The 20,150-nt window shown below is 39.1% G+C and overlaps 2 long non-coding RNA genes and 2 pseudogenes across 5 annotated transcripts in view; 2 read left to right on the forward strand and 2 right to left on the reverse strand.

Moving 5' to 3' along the window:
* The first annotated feature begins 516 nt into the window (after positions 1-516).
* On the forward strand, positions 517-3,481 carry LOC140610894 (uncharacterized). Its single transcript, XR_012012335.1, has 3 exons — positions 517-771; positions 883-973; positions 3,095-3,481. It is a non-coding gene; the product is annotated as an uncharacterized lncRNA (long non-coding RNA).
* Positions 3,482-5,151: 1,670 nt separating this feature from the next.
* Positions 5,152-6,547, reverse strand: LOC140610890 (fructose-bisphosphate aldolase A pseudogene; annotated as a pseudogene).
* Positions 6,548-6,671: 124 nt separating this feature from the next.
* The window catches only part of LOC140610899 (uncharacterized), a 49,666-nt gene continuing 36,187 nt past the window's right edge, over positions 6,672-20,150 (forward strand). For 3 of the 4 annotated variants that reach the window (XR_012012343.1, XR_012012342.1, XR_012012344.1), the window contains exons 1-2: positions 6,672-6,812; positions 16,145-16,240. This is a non-coding gene — a long non-coding RNA (uncharacterized lncRNA). Of the gene's footprint in view, positions 6,813-16,144; positions 16,241-17,167; positions 17,838-20,150 lie in introns of those variants that run through there. The other variant, XR_012012341.1, reaches the window with a different exon arrangement.
* On the reverse strand, positions 11,349-12,060 carry LOC140611206 (ADP/ATP translocase 2 pseudogene; annotated as a pseudogene).

A 20,150-nucleotide genomic window follows, 5' to 3' on the forward strand; every position in this document is an offset into this window, starting at 1 on the left:
TCTTTCCTTATGGAGTGATGGCTTTCTTTAGTGTTATATTTGGACTCCTTTGTATTTTTGTTGTTTCTATTATAGGTTCTTGATTTGTGGTTACCAGTGGATTCACATAGCACATCTTATGCGTCTAACAATCTATATTAAATCGATGGTTGCTTAAGTTTGAATACATTCGAAAAGCATTATTTTTTTCACCTCCCTCTTCATGTTTTATGTATATGATGTCCTATTTTTACTTTTTTTGTGTGTATCTTTTGACTTGACTTTTACAGATATAATTTTACCACTTTTGTGTTTTAACCTCCATATAGGCTTTATGAATGATAAATCTATTACCTTTACTGTGTTTGCTTGTACTTGTGAAATTTTTTCCCTTTCATAATCTTCTTCTAGTTATGGCTTTTTCTTTCCACTAAAAAGAATTCACTTCACCATTTCTTGTAAGGTTCATTTAGTTATGACTGCTTCTCTCTCTTCTCCTTCTCAGACCCCTATAATGCAAGTATTATTACACATGATGATGTCACAGAGTTCTCTTAGCCTCTTCTCATGTTTTTGTATTCTTTTCTATGTGCCCTTCAATTTGGTTTACTTCCCATTACTTGTCTTCCAGTTGCTGATCCATTCTTCTGGCACCTCTAATATGCTGTTAATCCCCTCTAGTGTATTTTTATTTTGGTTATTGAATTCTTCAGTTCTGACTGGTTCTCTTTTATATTTTCTATCTCTTTGCTGAAGTTTTCACTGAGTCTTTCCACTCATTTCTCAAGTCTGGTGAGTATCTTTATGACCATTACTTTATTTATCAGACATATGGCTTGTCTCCATTTCATTTAGCAATTCTACTCATTTTGTCTAACCCTGTTTTGTTTTCTGATATATTAGGTAGGTCAGCTACAACTCCTGGTCTTGGATCTAGTGCCCTGTGTAGAAGTACTGTTGCCTGACGTACAATAACCACTGTCACCAGAACCAGGTATACAGGGGTGCACCCTGGATGGGATGCATGTGCCCTACTGTTGTGGCTAAGCCACAGTTGCCTTCATCCCAGCCAGCTGCAATGTGGAGCCAGGAAGTCAGCCTCATTGTCTACAATTAGTTTCTCTGTCGTAGCTATAGGCACAACAAATCCCTGCACATTCAGTCAAGAAGCCAACCACAGGAACTGTGGACACACTGGACTGGTGTGTGGGGTTATATCACCACACTCCATATGGCTGGAGTCACTATGGAGTGGTGCTGATCCAAGCTGGGACTGCCTACTGGGTATAATAAGGCAGGAACTGCTTTGCAGGGATTCCTGTCCAAGTAGGCAGGCTGGATGGGGTGAGTTTGCTGGGGTGGGGCACACAGTGCTAGCAAGGTAAATGGAGACTGTTAGCACTGACTTCTATAAGTGTCTGGCTATCTAGCCTGAGGCAAGGGGAAGAGAAATAGTGCCCACTGGCATTTTTGTTCCCAGGGAAAACTTCTGCAACTTCTTGCCCCTCTGGCACACATTCTAAGATTAGTCAGTATATTTTCTTCATATATACCCTAGGCACTTTTTAAACTGTTGCACCTACACTGTGTCTCTGGTTGAGTTTAGTATGCTGACTCTTTAAGATCAGGGATTCCATTTCCTATTACCCTCCAGCTCCTGCAGAGTTAAGCCTACTGATTTTTAAAGCTCTCAGAGCTAAGCCCCACTGGTTTTCAACACCAGATGTTATGGGACTCATCTTCCCAGTGAGGTTTTCCAGTGCCAGCAGTGCCTGGTATGGGGTCTGATTCTCTTCTCTGTGCTTATGGTACCCTTCTCATTTGTGGTTAGTCTTGCTGGGGGGCTTACCTTTTCCAACATGGCCCCCTCTCTATGATTAACTGTAGAAAGTCTGTTCTTCCGATCTTCAGGGCTTTTTCAGAGTTAGTCACATAGATGTAACTGTTTTGTGTGTGTATGGGACAAGGTGAGCTCTAGATCCTTCTACTCTCCCATCATCTTGAAGCCCCCTTGTGTATAATACTTTAAATCCTATATTAGTCTTCTCTTCAAGAAGCTTCTAACTTAGTGAGAAAAATAATATGCAAGGGATAATATATATGTAAGTAAAAATTGAAAAATCAACACAGGAAAATGGTATTATCATTTTGATTACTGGATCAAAAAAGGACCTTCTGTGGACATATTTTCTATGTGACCTGAGAGGTGATGAAGAATTATTGAACATCGAGAATCATTAGGTGGATTCAGGAGAGTGGATGGATTGTTCATTGATAGGTGTGGTGCCAGGGCATCCAAAATGTCACTCAGGATTTGACATGACATTAGTACCAAAAATTTAGTTTGGGAATGATAAGGATTGAATTATTCAGGGAGATGGTTAATTCATCTTGACACCTGGTCACTGTTGGTGGTCATTGACGTGATCACTGATGAGTGGGCAGGTGAATATTTGGGTCTCCATGTTGAAGAGAGATTTGTGCTGATTCTATTGCCATTCCAATTCATTAATAATATTTGAAGCCAGGGAAATCAAAAGGATTCCCTAACAGGAGTGAATGGATACAAAAGAAGTATAAGATGGACACCTGGGTGGCTCAGTGGTTGAATGTCTGCCTTTGGCTCAGGGTGTGATCCTGGGGTTTTGGGATGAGTCCCACATTGGGCTCCCCACAGGGAGCCTGTTTCTCCCTCTGCCTGTGTCTCTGCTTCTGTGTGTGTGTATGTGTGTGTGTGTGTGTGTGTGTGTGTCATGAATAAATAAAATCTTTAAAAAGTGTGAGAGCAGGACTGATTCCTAAGGAGCATCATTTGTCACATTAGGTCAGAAATAAGAGCTTAAAAAGGATCATTGTTAATCTTTCTTAAATGTTAATAGCAACACTGTATGGATGTCGCTGTACAGAAAGAATAAAAATACAAATAATAAGACCCTAGATTAGTAGGGAGGAAGGGGAGAGAAGAAAGAGGGTCACAGGAGATTGCAGCTGGAGGAAATTATCTGAGGAATGGTTATTTATAGTGGAGGTCCTCATGTATCACACTAGAAATGTGTGATGGGAAAATGGTGGATCAGAGTTATTTACAAACACGAGAATTTTGGCCCCTCTGCAGACAACTGATGAAATCTGTAGATATCCAGAGACAGACCTGGAGAATGAAGAAAGCAAGAGACACTAGACCAGCTGTGGCCTTGAAGGAAGACCTTCCTTCCAGTGAGGTGGGGAGAACACAGAGCCAAGATGGATGCTCCAAAAACAGTGATAAAGAGGAGGTGGTGGTGCTGCAGAACACAAGTGGTGTGTACCCTGGGAAGTGGCACACCATGAAACAGCTCTGTGTTTTGCTTGCCTCTCTTTTAATGCGAGTCTTGCCCTGAAATATGATACTCTGTTATAACCAGCTGTTCTTTATTAATATTTTGAGAGAGAAAAATTATAAGTAGATGATTTTATAGGTGACAGATTGGGTTTCATGGAATGAAAGGATATCCTAGCCTCACTTGTTGCTGTTTGATTTGTTTACCATGTTGCTTATTCATTTTTTTATATAGGGCTTTGTTGTACATCATATATGCATAGCACATAGAAGCTAGAAAAAAACCATCTCCTGTAACTTAATAGGTTAAAAATAAGAACTTTGGTTGACACAAATACAAACAAAGACTCTAAGAATTAATCTTTGGTCTATAGAGTAGATAGGGACTGTAGGACCCTCGGAAAAGAAATATGGTACCTAATAGGATTCAGCAGGGGGGAGAGTACCTGACCCTGATGTCATAAATTAATAAACTTTAAGTCAGTTTTTGAAATAGGTCCTGGTAACATATATTTTAAAGTGTTTATAGCATTTGCCCTGTAAATAGTTCAAGGTGCATAAAAGGGTTCACTTTTTTTTAATAATAAATTTATTTTTTACTGGTGTTCAATTTACCAACATACAGAATAACACCCAGTGCTCATCCTGTCAAGTGCCCCCCTCAGTGCCCGTCACCCAGTCACCCCTACCCCCTGCCCTCCTCCCCTTCCATTACCCCTAGTTCGTTTCCCAGAGTTAGGAGTCATTATGTTCTGTCTCCCTTTCTGATATTTCCCACACATTTCTTCTCCCTTCAAAAGGGTTCACTTTTGTGGCAGAATGTATTTTCCAAAGCTGGCCACATAGATACATTTGTTTTTGCTCCACATGCCTTTTTTTTTTATTGCAGTGTTTTTTTTATCTTAGTGTTCTGTAGTTATATTTTCCTTGAGTTAAAGTATTATTTTTTTAAAAAGCATATACTCTAAAGAGATTAGTATTTTAATACAGTAATATTAAGATCATTTTTACATCTATTTAAACAAGTTTTATCATTTTTGTTTTTTCCACATGCTAATTCAGACTCAGGACATTAAATTTCATAAGATTTGACATACAACATTGTGTAAATTTAAGGTGGGCAATGTGTTATTTTCATTGAACCATTATATTAGTTTCAGGTGTACAGTATAATTCAACAATCTATATTCTTCTGTGCTCATAGAGATAAGTGTATTCTTGATCCCCTTTATCTATTTCACATCACCAATACCCCCGCTAATCCCCTCCTTCTGGCAACCACTAGTTCTCTGTATTTAAGAGACTGTTTATTATTATTGTCTCCTTTTTTTTTCTTTGACATCAGCCATAGCAACCTCTTACTAGATGTGTAGCTTCCAGGGCAAGAGAAACAAAAACAAAAACAAACTGCTGGGACTACATTAAAAAAAAAAAAAAAAAAAAAAAAAAAAGCTTCTGCACAGCAAGGGAAACAACGAAAAACTGAAGGGCCACCACTGGAATGGGAGAAGATATTTGTAAATGACATCTGATAAAGGGTTAGTATCCAAAATATATAAAGAACTTATGAAACTCAACACTCCAGGGATCCCTGGGTGGCTCAGTGGTTTAGCACCTGCCTTCAGTCCAGGGCGTGATCCTGGAGGCCTGGGATCGAGTCCCACGTCGGTCTCCCTGCATGGAGCCTGCTTCTCCCTCTGCCTGTGTCTCTGCCTCTCTCTCTCTCGAATAAATAAATAAATAAAATCTTTAAAAAAAAAAAGTAAAAAGATAAAAATAAATAAAAAATAAAAAAACTCAACACTCCAAAGCAAATAATCCAATTAAAAATGGGCAGAAGACATGAACAGGAATTTTTTTCCCCCTTAAATAGTTGTTTATTGGCAGTGGGCCGGGAAGAGCAACGGAGTTAGCATGTACAGACACCACCACACACCAAGGTCACACGGGAGGCCAAAGTGATGGGAAAGAGCAGCCTGGAGCCCCAGGTGAGGCCCTCTCTTCAAGAGTGTTGGGGGGGAGGTGCTGGAGTGTTGAGGGGGCAGCCTTAGAACACCTCCGCTTAGTAGGCGTGGTTAGAGATGAAGAGGGACTCCCTGGCTGCAGCCCCGGCCTGCCCACTTGGGGTGTACTTTCCTTGACAGGCGAGGCTGTTGGCCAGGGCTCGCTTGATATACTCCTCCTGGGCGGCCTTCAGGTTCTCCTTCTTTCCACCCCAGGCCTTGAGGGCAGAAGCCTGTAGGGCTCGGCCATAGGAGAAGGTCAGGGCCCATGGCTTCAGCAGGGGGCACTTGTTGATGGCATTGAGGTTGATGGATGCCTCCTCCTCACTCTGGCTGCCTGATAGGAAGGTGATCCCCGTAACAGCGGGGGGCACTGTGCGGCGCAGTGCTGTGACAGTTGCCATGGCAATCTCCTCAGGAGAATATTTATGGGTGCAGGCGTGGCCTGGGGTTACCATGTTGGGCATCAGCAAAGTGCCCTCCAGGTAGATGTGGTGGTCACTCAGGGCCTTGTAGACAGCAGCCAGCACCTTCTCGGTTACATACTGACAGCGCTTCAAGTCGTGGTCCCCATCGGGGAGGATCTCAGGCTCCACCATGGGCACGATGCCATTCTGCTGGCAGATGCTGGCGTAACGGGCCAGGACGTTGGCATTCTCCATGATGGCAAGGGCTGAGGGGGTGTGTTGCCCAATTTTCAGCACACAGCGCCACTTGGCAAAGTCGGCCCCGTCTTTCTTGTACTGGGCACAGCGCTCGGACAGCCCATCCAGCCCTTGGGTGGTGGTCTCCCCGTTTGTTCCTGCCAGGGCTCCCACACCTTTGTCCACCTTGATGCCTACAATGCCACCCTTGGATTTGATGACTTGGGGGAAGGGACGCCCGTCGTCGGTCTTCTGGTACAGTGTCTCGTGGAAGAGGATGACCCCCCCAATGCAGGGGTTGACGCGGTCGTCGGCGGTCAGCAGCAGCTGGCGGTAGACGCGCCGGTTCTCCTCGGTGTTCTCGGTGCCAATGGGCTGCAGCCGCCTGGCGATGCTCCCGGTGGACTCATCTGCAGCCAGGATGCCCTTGCCCGGGGCCACGATGCGGTGAGCGATGTCAGAAAGCTCCTTCTTCTGCTCCGGGGTCAGCGCTGGGTATTGGTAGGGCATGTTGCGGGTCCGTTCCTGGCACCGGAGGGGGTGCGGCGGTGGAGGGCGGTGGGCCGGCCAGCGGACTGAGCAAGCGAACGCGGCCGTGGTCACCAGGCCCCCGGTTCTGCGGCGCGTTCCAGGAGGAACGCAGCCTATTCAGCTCCCGGGTGGGGGGTGGGGGGCGCAGGGGGCGGGGCTGAACAGGGTTTTTTTTTTTTAAGATTTAATTATTTATGATAGACATAGAGAGAGGCAGAGACACAGGAGGAGGGAGAAGGGAGCCCGACGTGGTACTCGACCCCGGGACCCCAGGATCACGCCCCGGCCCAAAGGCAGGCGCTAAACCGCTGAGTCACCCAGGGATCCCCTGAACAGGTATTTTTTTTATGTTCATTTTGTTTCTTATATCCCACATTGGAGTGAAATAATATGGTATTTGTCTTTTTCTGTATGACTTGCTTCACTTAGCATGATACTCTCTGTCTATTCATGTCACAAATGGCAAGATCTCCTCCTTTTTTAAGGCTGAGTAATGTTCCATCCTTAGTATACATAGGACAGGTGAGGTGATATCTCATTGTTGTTTTGATTCACATTTTCTTGATAATGTGATAAATATCTTTTCATGTGTCCGCTGCCCATCTGTATGTCTTTCTTAGAGAAATACCTGTTCATGTCTTCTGGCCATTTTTTAATTGGATTATTTGCTTTCAGGTTGTTGAGCTTTATAAGTTCTTTATGTATTTTGGATACTAACCCTTAATTGGATATGTCATTTGCAAACATCTCCCATTCCATACGTTGCCTTTTAGTTTTATTATTTCCTTTGCTGTGCAGAAGTTTTTTATTTTGATGTAGTCCCAATCGTTTATTTTTGCTTTTATTTCCCTTGCTTCGAGAGACCTATTGAGAAGAAAGTTGCTGCCACTGATTTCAGAGGTTACTGCCTGTGTTCTCTTTTAGGATTTTGATGGTTTCAGGTCTTTTTTTAGGTCTTTCATCCATTTTGAATTTATTTTTGTGTATGATGTTAAAAAAAAAAAAATCCAGTCTTTCTTTTGCATGTTGCTGTCCAACACCATTTGTTGAAGAGGCTGTCTTTTTCCCAATGGACATTCTTTCCTGCTTTGTCAAAGATTAATTGACCATAAAGTTGTGGGGTTTTTCTTTCTGGATTTTCTATCGTGCTCCATTGATCTATGTGTCTGTTTTTGTGCCAGTACCATAGTGTTTTGATTACTACAGCTTTATAGTATATCTTGAACTCTGGGATTGTGATACCTCCAGTTTTGTTCTTAAGATTGCTTTGGCAAAAAAAAAAAAAAAAAAAAAAGTTGCTTTGGCTATTTGGTGTGTGTGTTGTGGAGGTGGTTCTTCACCAATTTTACTATTCTAGTTCTTTGAAAAACTTTGTTTTCTGTTACGGATGGCCTTAAATCTATAGATTGCTTTGGGGAGTATAGACATTTTAATATTATTTGTCCTCCCAGTCAATGAGCATGGAATATCTTTCCATTTGTGTCCTTTTCAATTACTTTAATCTGTGTGTTAGTTTTTGGAGACTTTTACCTCCTTGGTTAAGTTTTTCCTAGGAACGAACTAGGGGTGGTGGAAGGGGAGGAGGGCGGGGGGTGGGGGTGACTGGGTGACGGGCACTGAGGGGGGCACTTGACAGGATGAGCACTGGGTGTTATTCTGTATGTTGGTAAATTGAACACCAATAAAAAATAAATTTATTATAAAAAAAGTTTTTCCTAGGTATTTTATTGTTTTGGGTGTATTTGTAAATGGCATTGTTTTCTTAATTTCTCTTTCTGCTATTTTATAATTAGCGCACAGAAATGTCTTAATTTCTGTATTTTGATTTTGTATCCTGCAACTTCACTGAATTAGTTCTAGTAGTATAATGGTGGAGCCTTTAGGGTTTTCCATATATAGTGTCCTCTCATCTGCAAATAGTAAAAGTTTTACTTCTTCCTTGCCAATTTGGATGCTCTTTCTTTTCTTCTTTCTTCTTTCTCTCTGTCTTGGCTAAGATTTCCGGTACTATGTTGAATAAAAGTGGTAAGATTAGATACCCTTGTCTTGTTCTGTTCTTAATACAAAAGCTCAATTTTTCACCATATGATGTTAGCTGTGTGTTTTTCATACGTAGACTTTATTATGTTGAAGTATAGTTTCTCTAACATGAATGGATGTTTTACTTAGATGCCTTTTCTGCATCTACTGAGATCATACAGTTTTTATCCTTTCTTGATAATGTGATCACAAGTCACGTTGACTTGTGACTATTGAGCCACATTTGCATGCCTAGAATAAATCCCACTTGATTGTAGTGAATGATTTTTTTTAAATGTACTGTTGAATTTGGTTTGCTAATAATTTGTTAAGGATTTTTGCTTCTGTGTTCATCAGAGCTATTGGTCTATAGTTCCCTTCTTTTTGGAGTGTCTTTATCTGGTTTTGGTATCCTATAATGAATTTGGAAGCTTTCCTTCCTCTTCTGTCTTTTGGAATAGTTTGAGAATAGGTATTAACTCTTCTTTTTTTTAAGATTTTATTTATTTATTCACGAGAGACACAGAAGGCAGAGACATAGGCAGAGGGAGAAGCAGGCTTCATGCAGGTAGCCCAATGTGGACTCAATCCCGGAACTCTGGGATCATGCCCTGGCCCAAAGGCAGATGCTCAACCACTGAGCCACCCAGGCATCCTTTAACTCTTCTTTAAATAATGCAACTGTAAGGCCTTGGTCCTGGAGTTTTGTTAGTTGGGAGTTTTTTGATTACTGATTCAATTTTATTGCTAGTAATCTATTCAAACTTTCTATTTCTTCCTGATTCAATTTTGGAAGGTTATGTTTCTAGGAATTCATCCATTTCCTCCGGGTTGTCCAATTTGTTGGCATGTAATTTTTCATAATCTCTTATCCTTTTTATTTCTGTGGTGGCAGTTATTTCTCCACCTTTGTTTCTGATTTTGAGTCTTCTCTCTTTGTGTGAGGGACTGTTTCCTCATTTTTAAAAATTAATTTTTAAAATTTCCAGTATGATTAGCATACATTGTTATATTTGTTTCATATGTTCAATATAGTGACCAACAATTGTATACGTTACTCAGTGCTCATCATAAGTGCATTTTTTAAGATTTTATTTCTATGTCATCTCCACACCCAACATGGGGCTCGAACTCACAACCCTCAGATCAAGAGTCGCATGCTCCACCAATTGAGCCAGCCAAGTGCCCCATGTATTCTTAGTCCCCTTCACCTATTTCACCCATCCCCCCACTTATCTCCCCTCCGGCAAATCAAAACTACAATGAGATATGACTTTACACCTGTCAGAATCAAAATAAATACAAGAAATAAAAAGTGTTAGCCAGAATGTGTGTGTGGGATGGCAGGGGAAGGAATCCTCACGCACTGTTGGTGGGATTACAAACTAGTGCAACCACTGTGGAAAACAGTATGGAGGTTCGTCAAAAAATTAGAATTTCCATATGATCCAGTAATTCCACTACTGAATATTTATCCAAAGAAAATGAAAACTCTAATTCAGAAAGATATATGCATCCCTATGCTTATTGAAGCCTTATTTATAGTAGCCATGATATGGAAGTAACCCAACTGTCCATAAATAAACAAATAGATAAAGGTAAAGGCCCTTCTCTCTCTCTCTCTCTCTCTCTCTCTCTCTCTCTCTCTCTCTCTCTCTCATTCTCTCATTCTCAGTGGTGGGAGGTAAGTATAGCTAAAGATTTATCAATTTTATTGATCTTTCAAAGAACCAACTCCTGGTTTCATTATCTGTTGTATTTTTAGTCTCTATTTTATTTCTGCTCTAATCTTAATTTCCTTTATTCTACTCTTGTTTTGTTTTTCTTTTTTCTATCTACCTTAGGTGTGAGGTTAGGTTGTTTGAGATTTTTCCTGTCTCTTGACCTAGGCATCTGTTGATATAAGCTTCCCCCCCCCCCTTTTTTTAAGCTTTCCTCTTCTAACAATTTTTGCCTCATCCCAAAGACTTTAAACTGTTGTGTTTTTGTTTCCATATACTTTTTAACTCCCTCTTTGATTTCTTGGTTGACCCATTCATTGTCTAGTACCACGTTGTTTAGCATCTATGTGTGTGCATTCTTTTCAGATTTTTTTCTTGTACTTGATTTCTAGTTTCACGCTGTTGTGGTCAGAACGACACATGATAGGATTCAATCTTTTTTAATTTAAGACTTTTTTGTGGCTTAATATGTTATCTAAACTGAGAATGTTCCATGTGCACTTTGATGGCTTTTTTTTTTTAAGATTCTTTTTTATTTGGCAGACAGAGTACAAGCAAGGGGAGCAGGAGAGGGAGAAACAGGCTTCCCACTGACCAAGGAGCCCAATGCAGGGCTCAATCCCAGGACCCTGGGATCATGACCTGAACCAAAGGCAGATGCTTAACTGACGCCTGATGCACCCAGGCATCCCCCATGTGCACTTTGAAAAGAATGTGTATTTCACTGGTTTTGGATGGAATATTCTTTTTTTGTTGTTTTGTTTTTGTTTTTTGTTTTTGTTTTTTGGGTTTTTTTGGATGGAATATTCTAAATATATCAAGTCCATCTGGTTAAATGGACCATTCCAAGCCGTTATTTCTTTGTTGGTTATCTGTCTGGATGATCTATCCATTGGTATAACTGGGACGTTAAAAGTCCCCAACTATTATATTACTGTCCATTTCTTTTATTAATGTTTAATAGTTACTTAATGCATTTAGATACTCCCATGTTACGTGTACAAATATTTATAATTCTTACATCATCTTTGTTAGATTGTTGCCCTTATCATTACGTAGTACCTCTCTTGCTCCAGTCTTTCTTTTAAAGTCTGTTTTGTCTGATGGGAGTATTACTCCCCCAGCTTTCTTTTCACTCCCATTTGTAGGGTTTATCCCTCAACCCCAGAACCACTGTGATAGATTGTGTGATCATTCAGCTGATGAAGATCTTGGGATCTGGAAGCACATTCTTGGGATCTAGAAGCATTCCCTTTGCAGTATAGATACTGTAGTAGGCAGCTTGGTAGATGACAATACCCTGCACAGACACATTGGAGCCTTGGTACAGGTCCTTAATCCCATCAGATTTGTAGACCTTAACCAGGCAGTCACTGAGGCCTCTGAATTCCCTGTTAACTCAGCTTTGCCCACATCAGCTGATGGACAGATATGGGCAAAATCAAGAGGATACACAAAACAAGGATGTGGCCCCAGCAGCATCACCCGATGCCAAATTCCTTGAAAAGTAGCACCAAAACTAGATTCTCTTGTCCACATCACCTGGGAATATCTGCTTGTATTTTTCTTTGAAGGCAAAGCTAAGAGCCTGGGTGGGGAAGTATCTGATGACATTGGCCAGGTTACTATGACAGAAGGACAGGATTCCCTGCTCCTTGGAGATATGAACCATGCAGTCTAGAGAGTACTCTTGTATTGCTTATCTGTGGGTATGCTTGCTGGCATGCTGCACCTATAGCAGCAGCCTGACCCTCTCCATAGGTACTACCTCAGTCTTAGGAGATGGCCATTGCCACTCCACCCACCAGGAAGTCCTTGGCAAAGGACACAGTGACTTCTGTCATGGTGAAAGGAAAGAGGAGGTAGGCAACTATGGGACTACGATATGAACCAGCCGGGGCTCCCAGATTCTGGGCTCATTCTTTTTTATGACTGAGTCCTATTCCATTGTATGTGTTGTATACACCATATCTTCTTTATCCATTCATCTATTGATGGACACTTGGGTTGCTTCCATCATTTGGCTGTTTGTAAATAATGCTGCAGTAAACATAGGGGTGCATATGTCCTTTCAAATTAGTGTCTTTGTACTCTTTGGGTAAATACCCAGTAGTGAAATTACTAGATCATATAATAATTCTATTCTTTTTTAATGTGGATTTTTCCCCCAGGTTTATTGAGAAATAATTGATATACATTACTGTATAAGATTAAGGTATACATGAAGGTTTGATTTATGTATATTGTGAAATGATTATTGTATTATGTTCAGCTAACATCCATCATCATATAAACACAATAAGAAACAAAATTAAAAAATTCTCCTTGTAACTAGAACTCTTAGATCTAGTTTCAACAAATTTCTTATATATAATATAGCAGTGTAAGCTAGAGTCCTTCTGTTGTACCCCGTATCTCTAGTACTGACTTATAACTGGAAATCTGCAAATTTTGACTCCCTTCCTCCAATTCCCCCTCCCTGCACCCTTGACCTCTGGCAACCACATGGCTGATTTCTTTTTCTATGAGTTGTTTTGTTGTTGTTGTCTTTTAAAATTCAACATTTGGGTCACACAGAATTCTTTTTTTTTTTTTTAATTTTTATTTATTTATGATAGTCACACAGAGAGAGGGAGAGGCAGAGACACAGGCAGAGGGAGAAGCAGGCTCCATGCACCGGAAGCCCGACATGGGATTCGATCCCTGGTCTCCAGGATCGCGCCCCGGGCCAAAGGCAGGCGCCAAACCGCTGCGCCACCCAGGGATCCCACAGAATTCTTTTAAAAATTATTTTTTATCATAATAACTGTACTCTTTAATCCTCATCACCTATTTCTTCCATCCCCCCCAACCTCCTTTCTGATAACCATCAGTTTATCTATAGTTAAGAATCTGTTTCTTGGTTTGTCTTTTTTTCCTTTGCTCATTTATTAAATTCCACATATAAGTGAGATTATATGGTATGTGTCTTTGTCTTATTTCACTTATTATTGTACTGTCTAGCTCTATCCATGGTGTTGCAAATGGAAATATTACATTGTTTTCTATGGTTGAATAATATTTCATTGTAAATATATTACCACATTTTTATCCACTCATCTATCAATGGATGCTTAGGCTGCTTTCATAGCAGCCTATTGTAAGCAACAAACAAAGGGGAGGGGTACATGTATCCCTTTGATTTAGTGCTTTTGTATTTTTGGGTAAATATCTAGTAATGTGATTACTGGATCATAGGGTAGCTCTATTTTTTAATTTTTTAAAGATTTTATTTATTTATTCATGAGACACACAGAAAGAGGCAAAGACACAGGCAGAGGGAGAAGCAGGCTCCATGCAGGGAGCCTGACAATGGGATTGTATCCTGGGTCTCCAGGATCATGCCCTGGGTTGAAGGCAGCGCTAAACCACTGAGCCACCCGGGCTGCCCTCTATTTTTAATTTGAGGAACTTCTATACTGTTTTCCACAGAGGCTGCACCAATTTGCATTCTAACAACAATGCACAAGAGTTCCTTTTTCTCCACATCCTCACCAATGCTTGTTTTGTTTTTTATTTTAGTCATTCTATCAGGTGTGAGGTGATTCTCATTGTGGTTTTGGTTTGTATTTCTCTTATGAATGATGTTGAGCATCTTTGCATGTGTCTGTTGGCCATCTGGATGTCTTCCGCCCATTTTTTAATTACTTGCTTTTTGGGTGTTGAGTCATATTAGTTCTTAATATATTTTGGATACTAACCCTTTTTCAAATATATCATTTCCAGGGAACTGAGTGGGGAAAAATTAGGGAGACAAACCAAGAGAGACTCCTAACTCTGGGAAACAAAAGATTGTGGAAGGGGAGGTGGGTAAGGGATGGCGTAACTTGGGTGAGGGACACTGAGGAGGGCACTTGATGGGATGAGCACTGGGTGTTATATGTTGGCAAATTGAATTTAAATTAAAAATGTAAATTAAAAAAGAACAAATGTCACTTGTGAATATCTTCTCCCATTCAGTTGATGGGTTTTAGTTTTGTTGATTCTTTACTGTGCAGAAACATTTTATTTTGATGTAGTCTCAATAGTTTACTTTTGCCTTTATTTCTCTTGCCTCAGGAGATATCTCTAAAAAATAATGTCATGTAGCTGATGTCTAAGACCTTACTCCTGTGCACTCCTCAAAGATTTTTATGGTTTTGGGTGTTACATTTAGATCTTTAATCCATTTTGAACTTATTTTTGTGTATGATGAAAGAAAATGGTTCAGTTTCATTCTTTTGCATGTAGCTATTCAGTTTTCCCAACACCATTTGTTGAAGAGACTCTTTCCCATTTTATAATAATTCCTCATTTCTCAAAAATTAATTGACCATATAACCATGTGTTTGTTTCTGGGTTTCCTATTTAATTGATCTATGTTTCTATTTTTATGTTAGCACCATACTGTTATGATTACTGCTTTGTAATATAACTTGAAATCTGGAATTATGATGCCTCAAGTTTTTCAAAGTTGCTTTGGTTGAGATCTTTTTTGGTTCCATACAATTTTAGGATTGTTTGTCCTATTTCTGTGAAAAATGCTGTTGGTATTTTGATAGAGATTGCACTAAGTGTGTAGATTTACTTTGGGTAGCATAGACATTTTAACAATCTTTGTTCCAATCATGAGTATGAAATGTCTTTCCATTTCTTTGCATCTTGAATTTCTTTCATCAATGTTTTATAGTTTTCAGAGTACAAGTCTTTCACCTCTTTAGGTTTATTTCTAGGTATTTTATTGGTTTTGGTGTGATTGTAAATGGGATTGTTTTCTTAATTTCACTTTCTGCTGCTTCATTAATACTGTATAGGAATACAACAGATTTCTATACATTGATTTTTTTTATCCTGCAATTTTACTGAATTTATCAGTTCTAGTAAATCTTTAGGATTTTCTACATATAGTATCCTTAATCTACAAATAGAGTTTTCCTTCTTCCTTACCAACTTAGATACCTTTCATTTCTTTGTCTACTTGCTATGGCTAGAACTTTGAGTACTATGTTGAATAAATAGTGAGACTGGACATCCCTGTCTTATTCCTGATATTATGGCCTTTATTATCTTGAGGTATGTTCCCACGAGAGCCACTTAGCAGAGGCTTTTTTTTAATATCAAGAATGGATATTGTACTTTGTCAAATGCTTTTTCTGTATCTATTGAAATGATCATATGGTTTTTATCCTTTCTCTTATTGATGGTGGTATATCATTTGATTGTTTTACAAATATTGAACCATTCCTGCATCCCAGGAATAAATCCATTTGATTGGGGTGTATGATTTTTTTTAAAGTATTGTTGGGCTTGATTTGCTAATATTTCTTATAGTTGAATAAAAGCTTCCAACCCCAGACCTCTCTGTTATCTATACCGCCAGGTACAATGATTATTTCTGAATAAATCTGAATCAGTAAAGTGGTAAATCAGTAGAGCTTCTGTTATTTTAAAACAATGAAATGAAAAAATCAGGAATCTTAGTAGGAAACTTAACAAGTCAAGTCTTATCAGGTTGGCTTCCTGACCTGCATTCCATCTCTGATAGGAAGCACTGCTCCTTATTCATAGGTGCTGGGGCACCCCCAGCTTGGACTGTAGCTGGGTCAGCAGGTCCAGGCAGGAGTGGCCCTTGGTGTGATTGGTGCCTGTGATTGATGTCCAAATACTTCTCTTGACATATTTGATTATTTGCTTGCTGGGTCCCCATGTGGAAAAATCAAAGATTATTCACCAAATTCTTCCTTAGAGTTTATGTGAGAAAATATGGACAGAATGACCATATCTGACTGCAACTTTTTTCATCTATTGTGCTGTGCATGCAGTGGCCCAAATCCTTCATGGAATGCTTTGGTGAAAACAGAATTAAGGCCTCCAGGACATGCAAACTAACCTCTGCTGCTTCCCTGGCAGGTGGAAGGTCCCACAGAAGCAGAACAGGCATTGACCACCTCACAGCATCTGGAGATATGTTTTTGAGCTACATCATGACCAAGTTTTCAGCTCAAGGTTAGCTGCATCACACTAAATAGATAGAGTGCTTTCACATTGGTGATAGACATATCTGTAATTGTTATAGCTATTTTGAGAATTTCTACTTCAAACTACTCAAATTCAAACTATTTGGAAGTTTTTTCCTAATATTTCTAATTTAAGATGTATGCTATAAAATATCCAGATAACTCACAAGAAAACATAGGGAAATTAAAAATTGGTCAAATATACTTTCCCTTGGAATATATCCAATGCCAGAAAATATTGACATGATAATGATATGATTCTAGCTATTTCATATATGATGCTGAATATGCTATGGCCAAGCCTTCCATGAAGTGCTTTTGGTGAAAACATAATAGGTTCTCTATGACCTCCTAAATGATTGGAAAATACATTTGCTACAAAATCTGCAACAGTTGTGGGAGCAGACACTGGTCCTACTTTGAGATCACTGATGCCGTGTATAAGTTCAGAATATTCACCCTCGGTTGTAAATGGATTTGTCTGAATTTTAACTCAGCCCTCTCTGAGTCCAGAAACCACATGTAGAATATATTTATGAACTTTGTGCTCATGTACATGAAAGGAAGATATAAAATTTATTGATTAAATCATACATTCACCATCTAAAATGAATTTGGTACATATTTAACAAAGGCAAATATGAACATGTTAAATTAACATCAGAAAGATTTACCATCTGGTTTCTGTTTTTTCTAATATTTAAAAATGCAGCTTTGCCACATGACTTCAAATGATGTGATTCTGGATTATTTAGAGTGCTTCTACCCAAAAAAATTTGAGGACACTAGCAATTGCTTAAACATTAAAATTATTTTCTACAACAGGGTTATGAGCTCCAGAGGTTCAAGGGCTAATTAACCATATCAAAAACCTCATTAAAATCCAGAAGTTCTTAATTTTTATTTTCTGTTACAGAGTACACCCTCATTATCACACTCTCACCAAAGAAGTAGAAAAGCCAAAAGAGGAAAACTCCATGGTGTATCCTCTTTAAAGTACAAGAACATAATAGGCTATTCCTCATGACCCCAACACAACTCTTGTGTGGGAAACAAAAGCGGAAGAAGAATTATTAAATTTTCTTACTACCTATACAGCGCATTGACAAGTCCTTGAAACAGGTAGAGTGACATTCCTCTAAGGACTTAACTGCCTCCATGTTAATACTTCATTACGAACAAAAGGCAATCTTAGCCTGACCCTCAGGATCCTGTATGTCTACTTTAATGTATAAAAATTCCTTTAGAAATGCCCTTTATCCCTAAACTCCCAAGATACATATTGGAAATCATCCCCCAAGCATATACATCTGAAGGGTTTCATGACTTAGAGGGTAATAAATTACCTTTTCCCAACAATAGCTAGCCCCCTCAAGGTCCTGGGAACCTTGCTTCCAAAATTCCTCAGAGATCTATGCTCTCCCAAAATCCCTCCCAACTTGAAAGTACATAATAGGCCACTCCTCATGACCCCAGTGCAGCTCTTTCTGTCCACCTTTAATCAAATCACCTTTTTTGCACCAGAGACATCTCAAGAATCCTTTCTTGGCCATCAGCTTCAAACTCTAACATCTTTCCTACATCAATACTAGAACTCTGATAAAGAGGAACATGTAAAAAAAATGATAGCATTTCAATAAAAGTCACAATCTGGTACCCTGTAAGTCATTGTTACATAAGATATAAATTCAATGAATTATATATCAAAAGATGTTACAAATTTGAAATGCCAAATAACTATTCCCATTTTCTAAAATATAAAGAATATCTTAATGATTTTAATTATTTCATAAATATTATATAATTGCAAATCATCTTAACAATAGGAATCATTTGGTTTTAGTCACTTGGTAAATAGATGTTTTCAGGCATTAATAAGCAACAAAAATTCACAAGACTAGTGGCCCACTGTATAACATACACATTTATGTATTCTAAGCATGTCTCTAGAAGGGGGACTAGGTATCCAGGGAAAAGAAATGTGAAAGAGAATTCTATTTTAGAATTTTGTACTATAGTGTGACTATTACATATGAAAAATAAGATGTTTAAGGCAAGAGTTAAAATCTAACTGAAAAACAGTCATTCCCATTAATTTAGATATTGTCCGGGACTACTTTCCTGCTGTAATAGGGATGAAGGAGAGAAAGCAAGCTGAGGACAAAGCACAAACCCACAACCCCCAACCCCAGGTGGGATACCTGTGACATTCCTCAGACATTCCTGGCTGCCCTAAAACTAAGGGAAGGAAAAACAAATGGTTAAACTTATAGAAGTTAAAGTCCTGCAAGACATGAGCCTCCTTCAGTTTATAAATATCTTAGCAATTTTTGAAAAAAAGCTTTCTTGTCAATAACCTAACTTCCAAAAGGAAATGTAGATAAAATTAAACATCCTTATAGTCTGCAGCTCACTGACAAACACTTGAGACAGGCAGAGTAGAATGTTCCTCCAGGAAGCTCCCAACTGTCTTAAGGTTGCTTTTCTCTCTAATAAGGCATTAACATTAACAATGGCAAAGGCTCCAGTATCTTGTAGGTCCTCTTTAGCCTATGTAAGTTCTTTTGAAAACTTCCCTTTTCCTTACCACCCCCAACTCTCCCCCAAGTATATAATCAGTCACCCCTTACAACCCAGGTGCAATAAGCTCCTTCTGCCCACAGGTCCTGGTCCCATGCTCTAATAAAACCACCATTTTATTAGGAAGACCAACCATAAGAGACTCCTAACTCTGGGAAACAAACAAATGGTTGCAGAAGGGGAGGTGCATGGGAGGACAGGGTAACTGGGTGGCAGGCATTAATTAAGGAGGGCACTTGAGTGGATGAGCACTGGGTGTTTAAATTAAATTTAAATAAAATTAAATTAAAACTACATAAAACCACCATTCTGCACCACAGACTCAAAAATCTCAAGAATTTTTTCTTGGTTGTCTATTCTGGACCTCACCCCACCAAACCTCACCTACATTCAAAAACTACATCAATAGCAAAGATGAGTAGATGCAATAGAGACCATATGACAAGCAAAGCTGAAAATATTAAGTTAAACCATGTTTTAAAGCGTAAATGAATGAAATTTTTTTTAAAAAACACCCTGTCCTTTAGTGATTAAAATATAAATACCTCCAAAAATATACATCTGGAATAAAATTTCATTCAGAATCCAAATTTTTCAGAAATTTTTAATCCTTAAATGGAATCATTGATTCAATGATTAAAATATCAAATTCTTCAAAAGTACTTAACAGCAATACAATTTCAATCAGACTCTTAATTTTTTCAATTGCTGGAAAGATAGAGTAGAAGGGATGAGTGAGCTCCGGAGCCATGGACATATTGAGACCAATGCATATATTGCAACTCTCACCAAAAACAACCTGACACCAGCAGAATAGGTCTTCCACAGCTAGTCCTAGACATAGGCCACATGGAAAAGGTAGAAAGGGTAAAGATGTAATTGGGAACCAAACAAAGGAGCAAATGGCCACCAATTTTCTTGCCCTCCTCCAGCCTAGATAGCCAACTGCTTGTGGGAACAGAGAACTGAACTGAAGAAAAAAGAGGCTAGGCATCAACAGAACAGGCAACACACATTGTTTTCAAGTGCATGTTGAACATTGTCCGTTAGAGATAGACTAACCAAGAAAAAAACAGAACTCAAAATCAGAAATGAAAGAGAAGTTACAACTGATACCACAGAAATACAAAGGAACATGAGAGACTATGAACTATGAACAATTAGTTATATGACAATAAACTGAATAACCTACAAGTAATGTATAAAACCCTAGAAACCTACAATCTTCCAACTAAATCATTAAGAAACAGAAAATCTGAATAGATTACTAGTAAGGAGATAATAAAATTTTTTTTAAAAAACCAACAAATAAAAGAGAC

The sequence above is a fragment of the Canis lupus genome, chromosome 19 (genome assembly GCF_048164855.1).
Source record: "Canis lupus baileyi chromosome 19, mCanLup2.hap1, whole genome shotgun sequence".
NCBI lineage: Eukaryota > Metazoa > Chordata > Mammalia > Carnivora > Canidae > Canis > Canis lupus.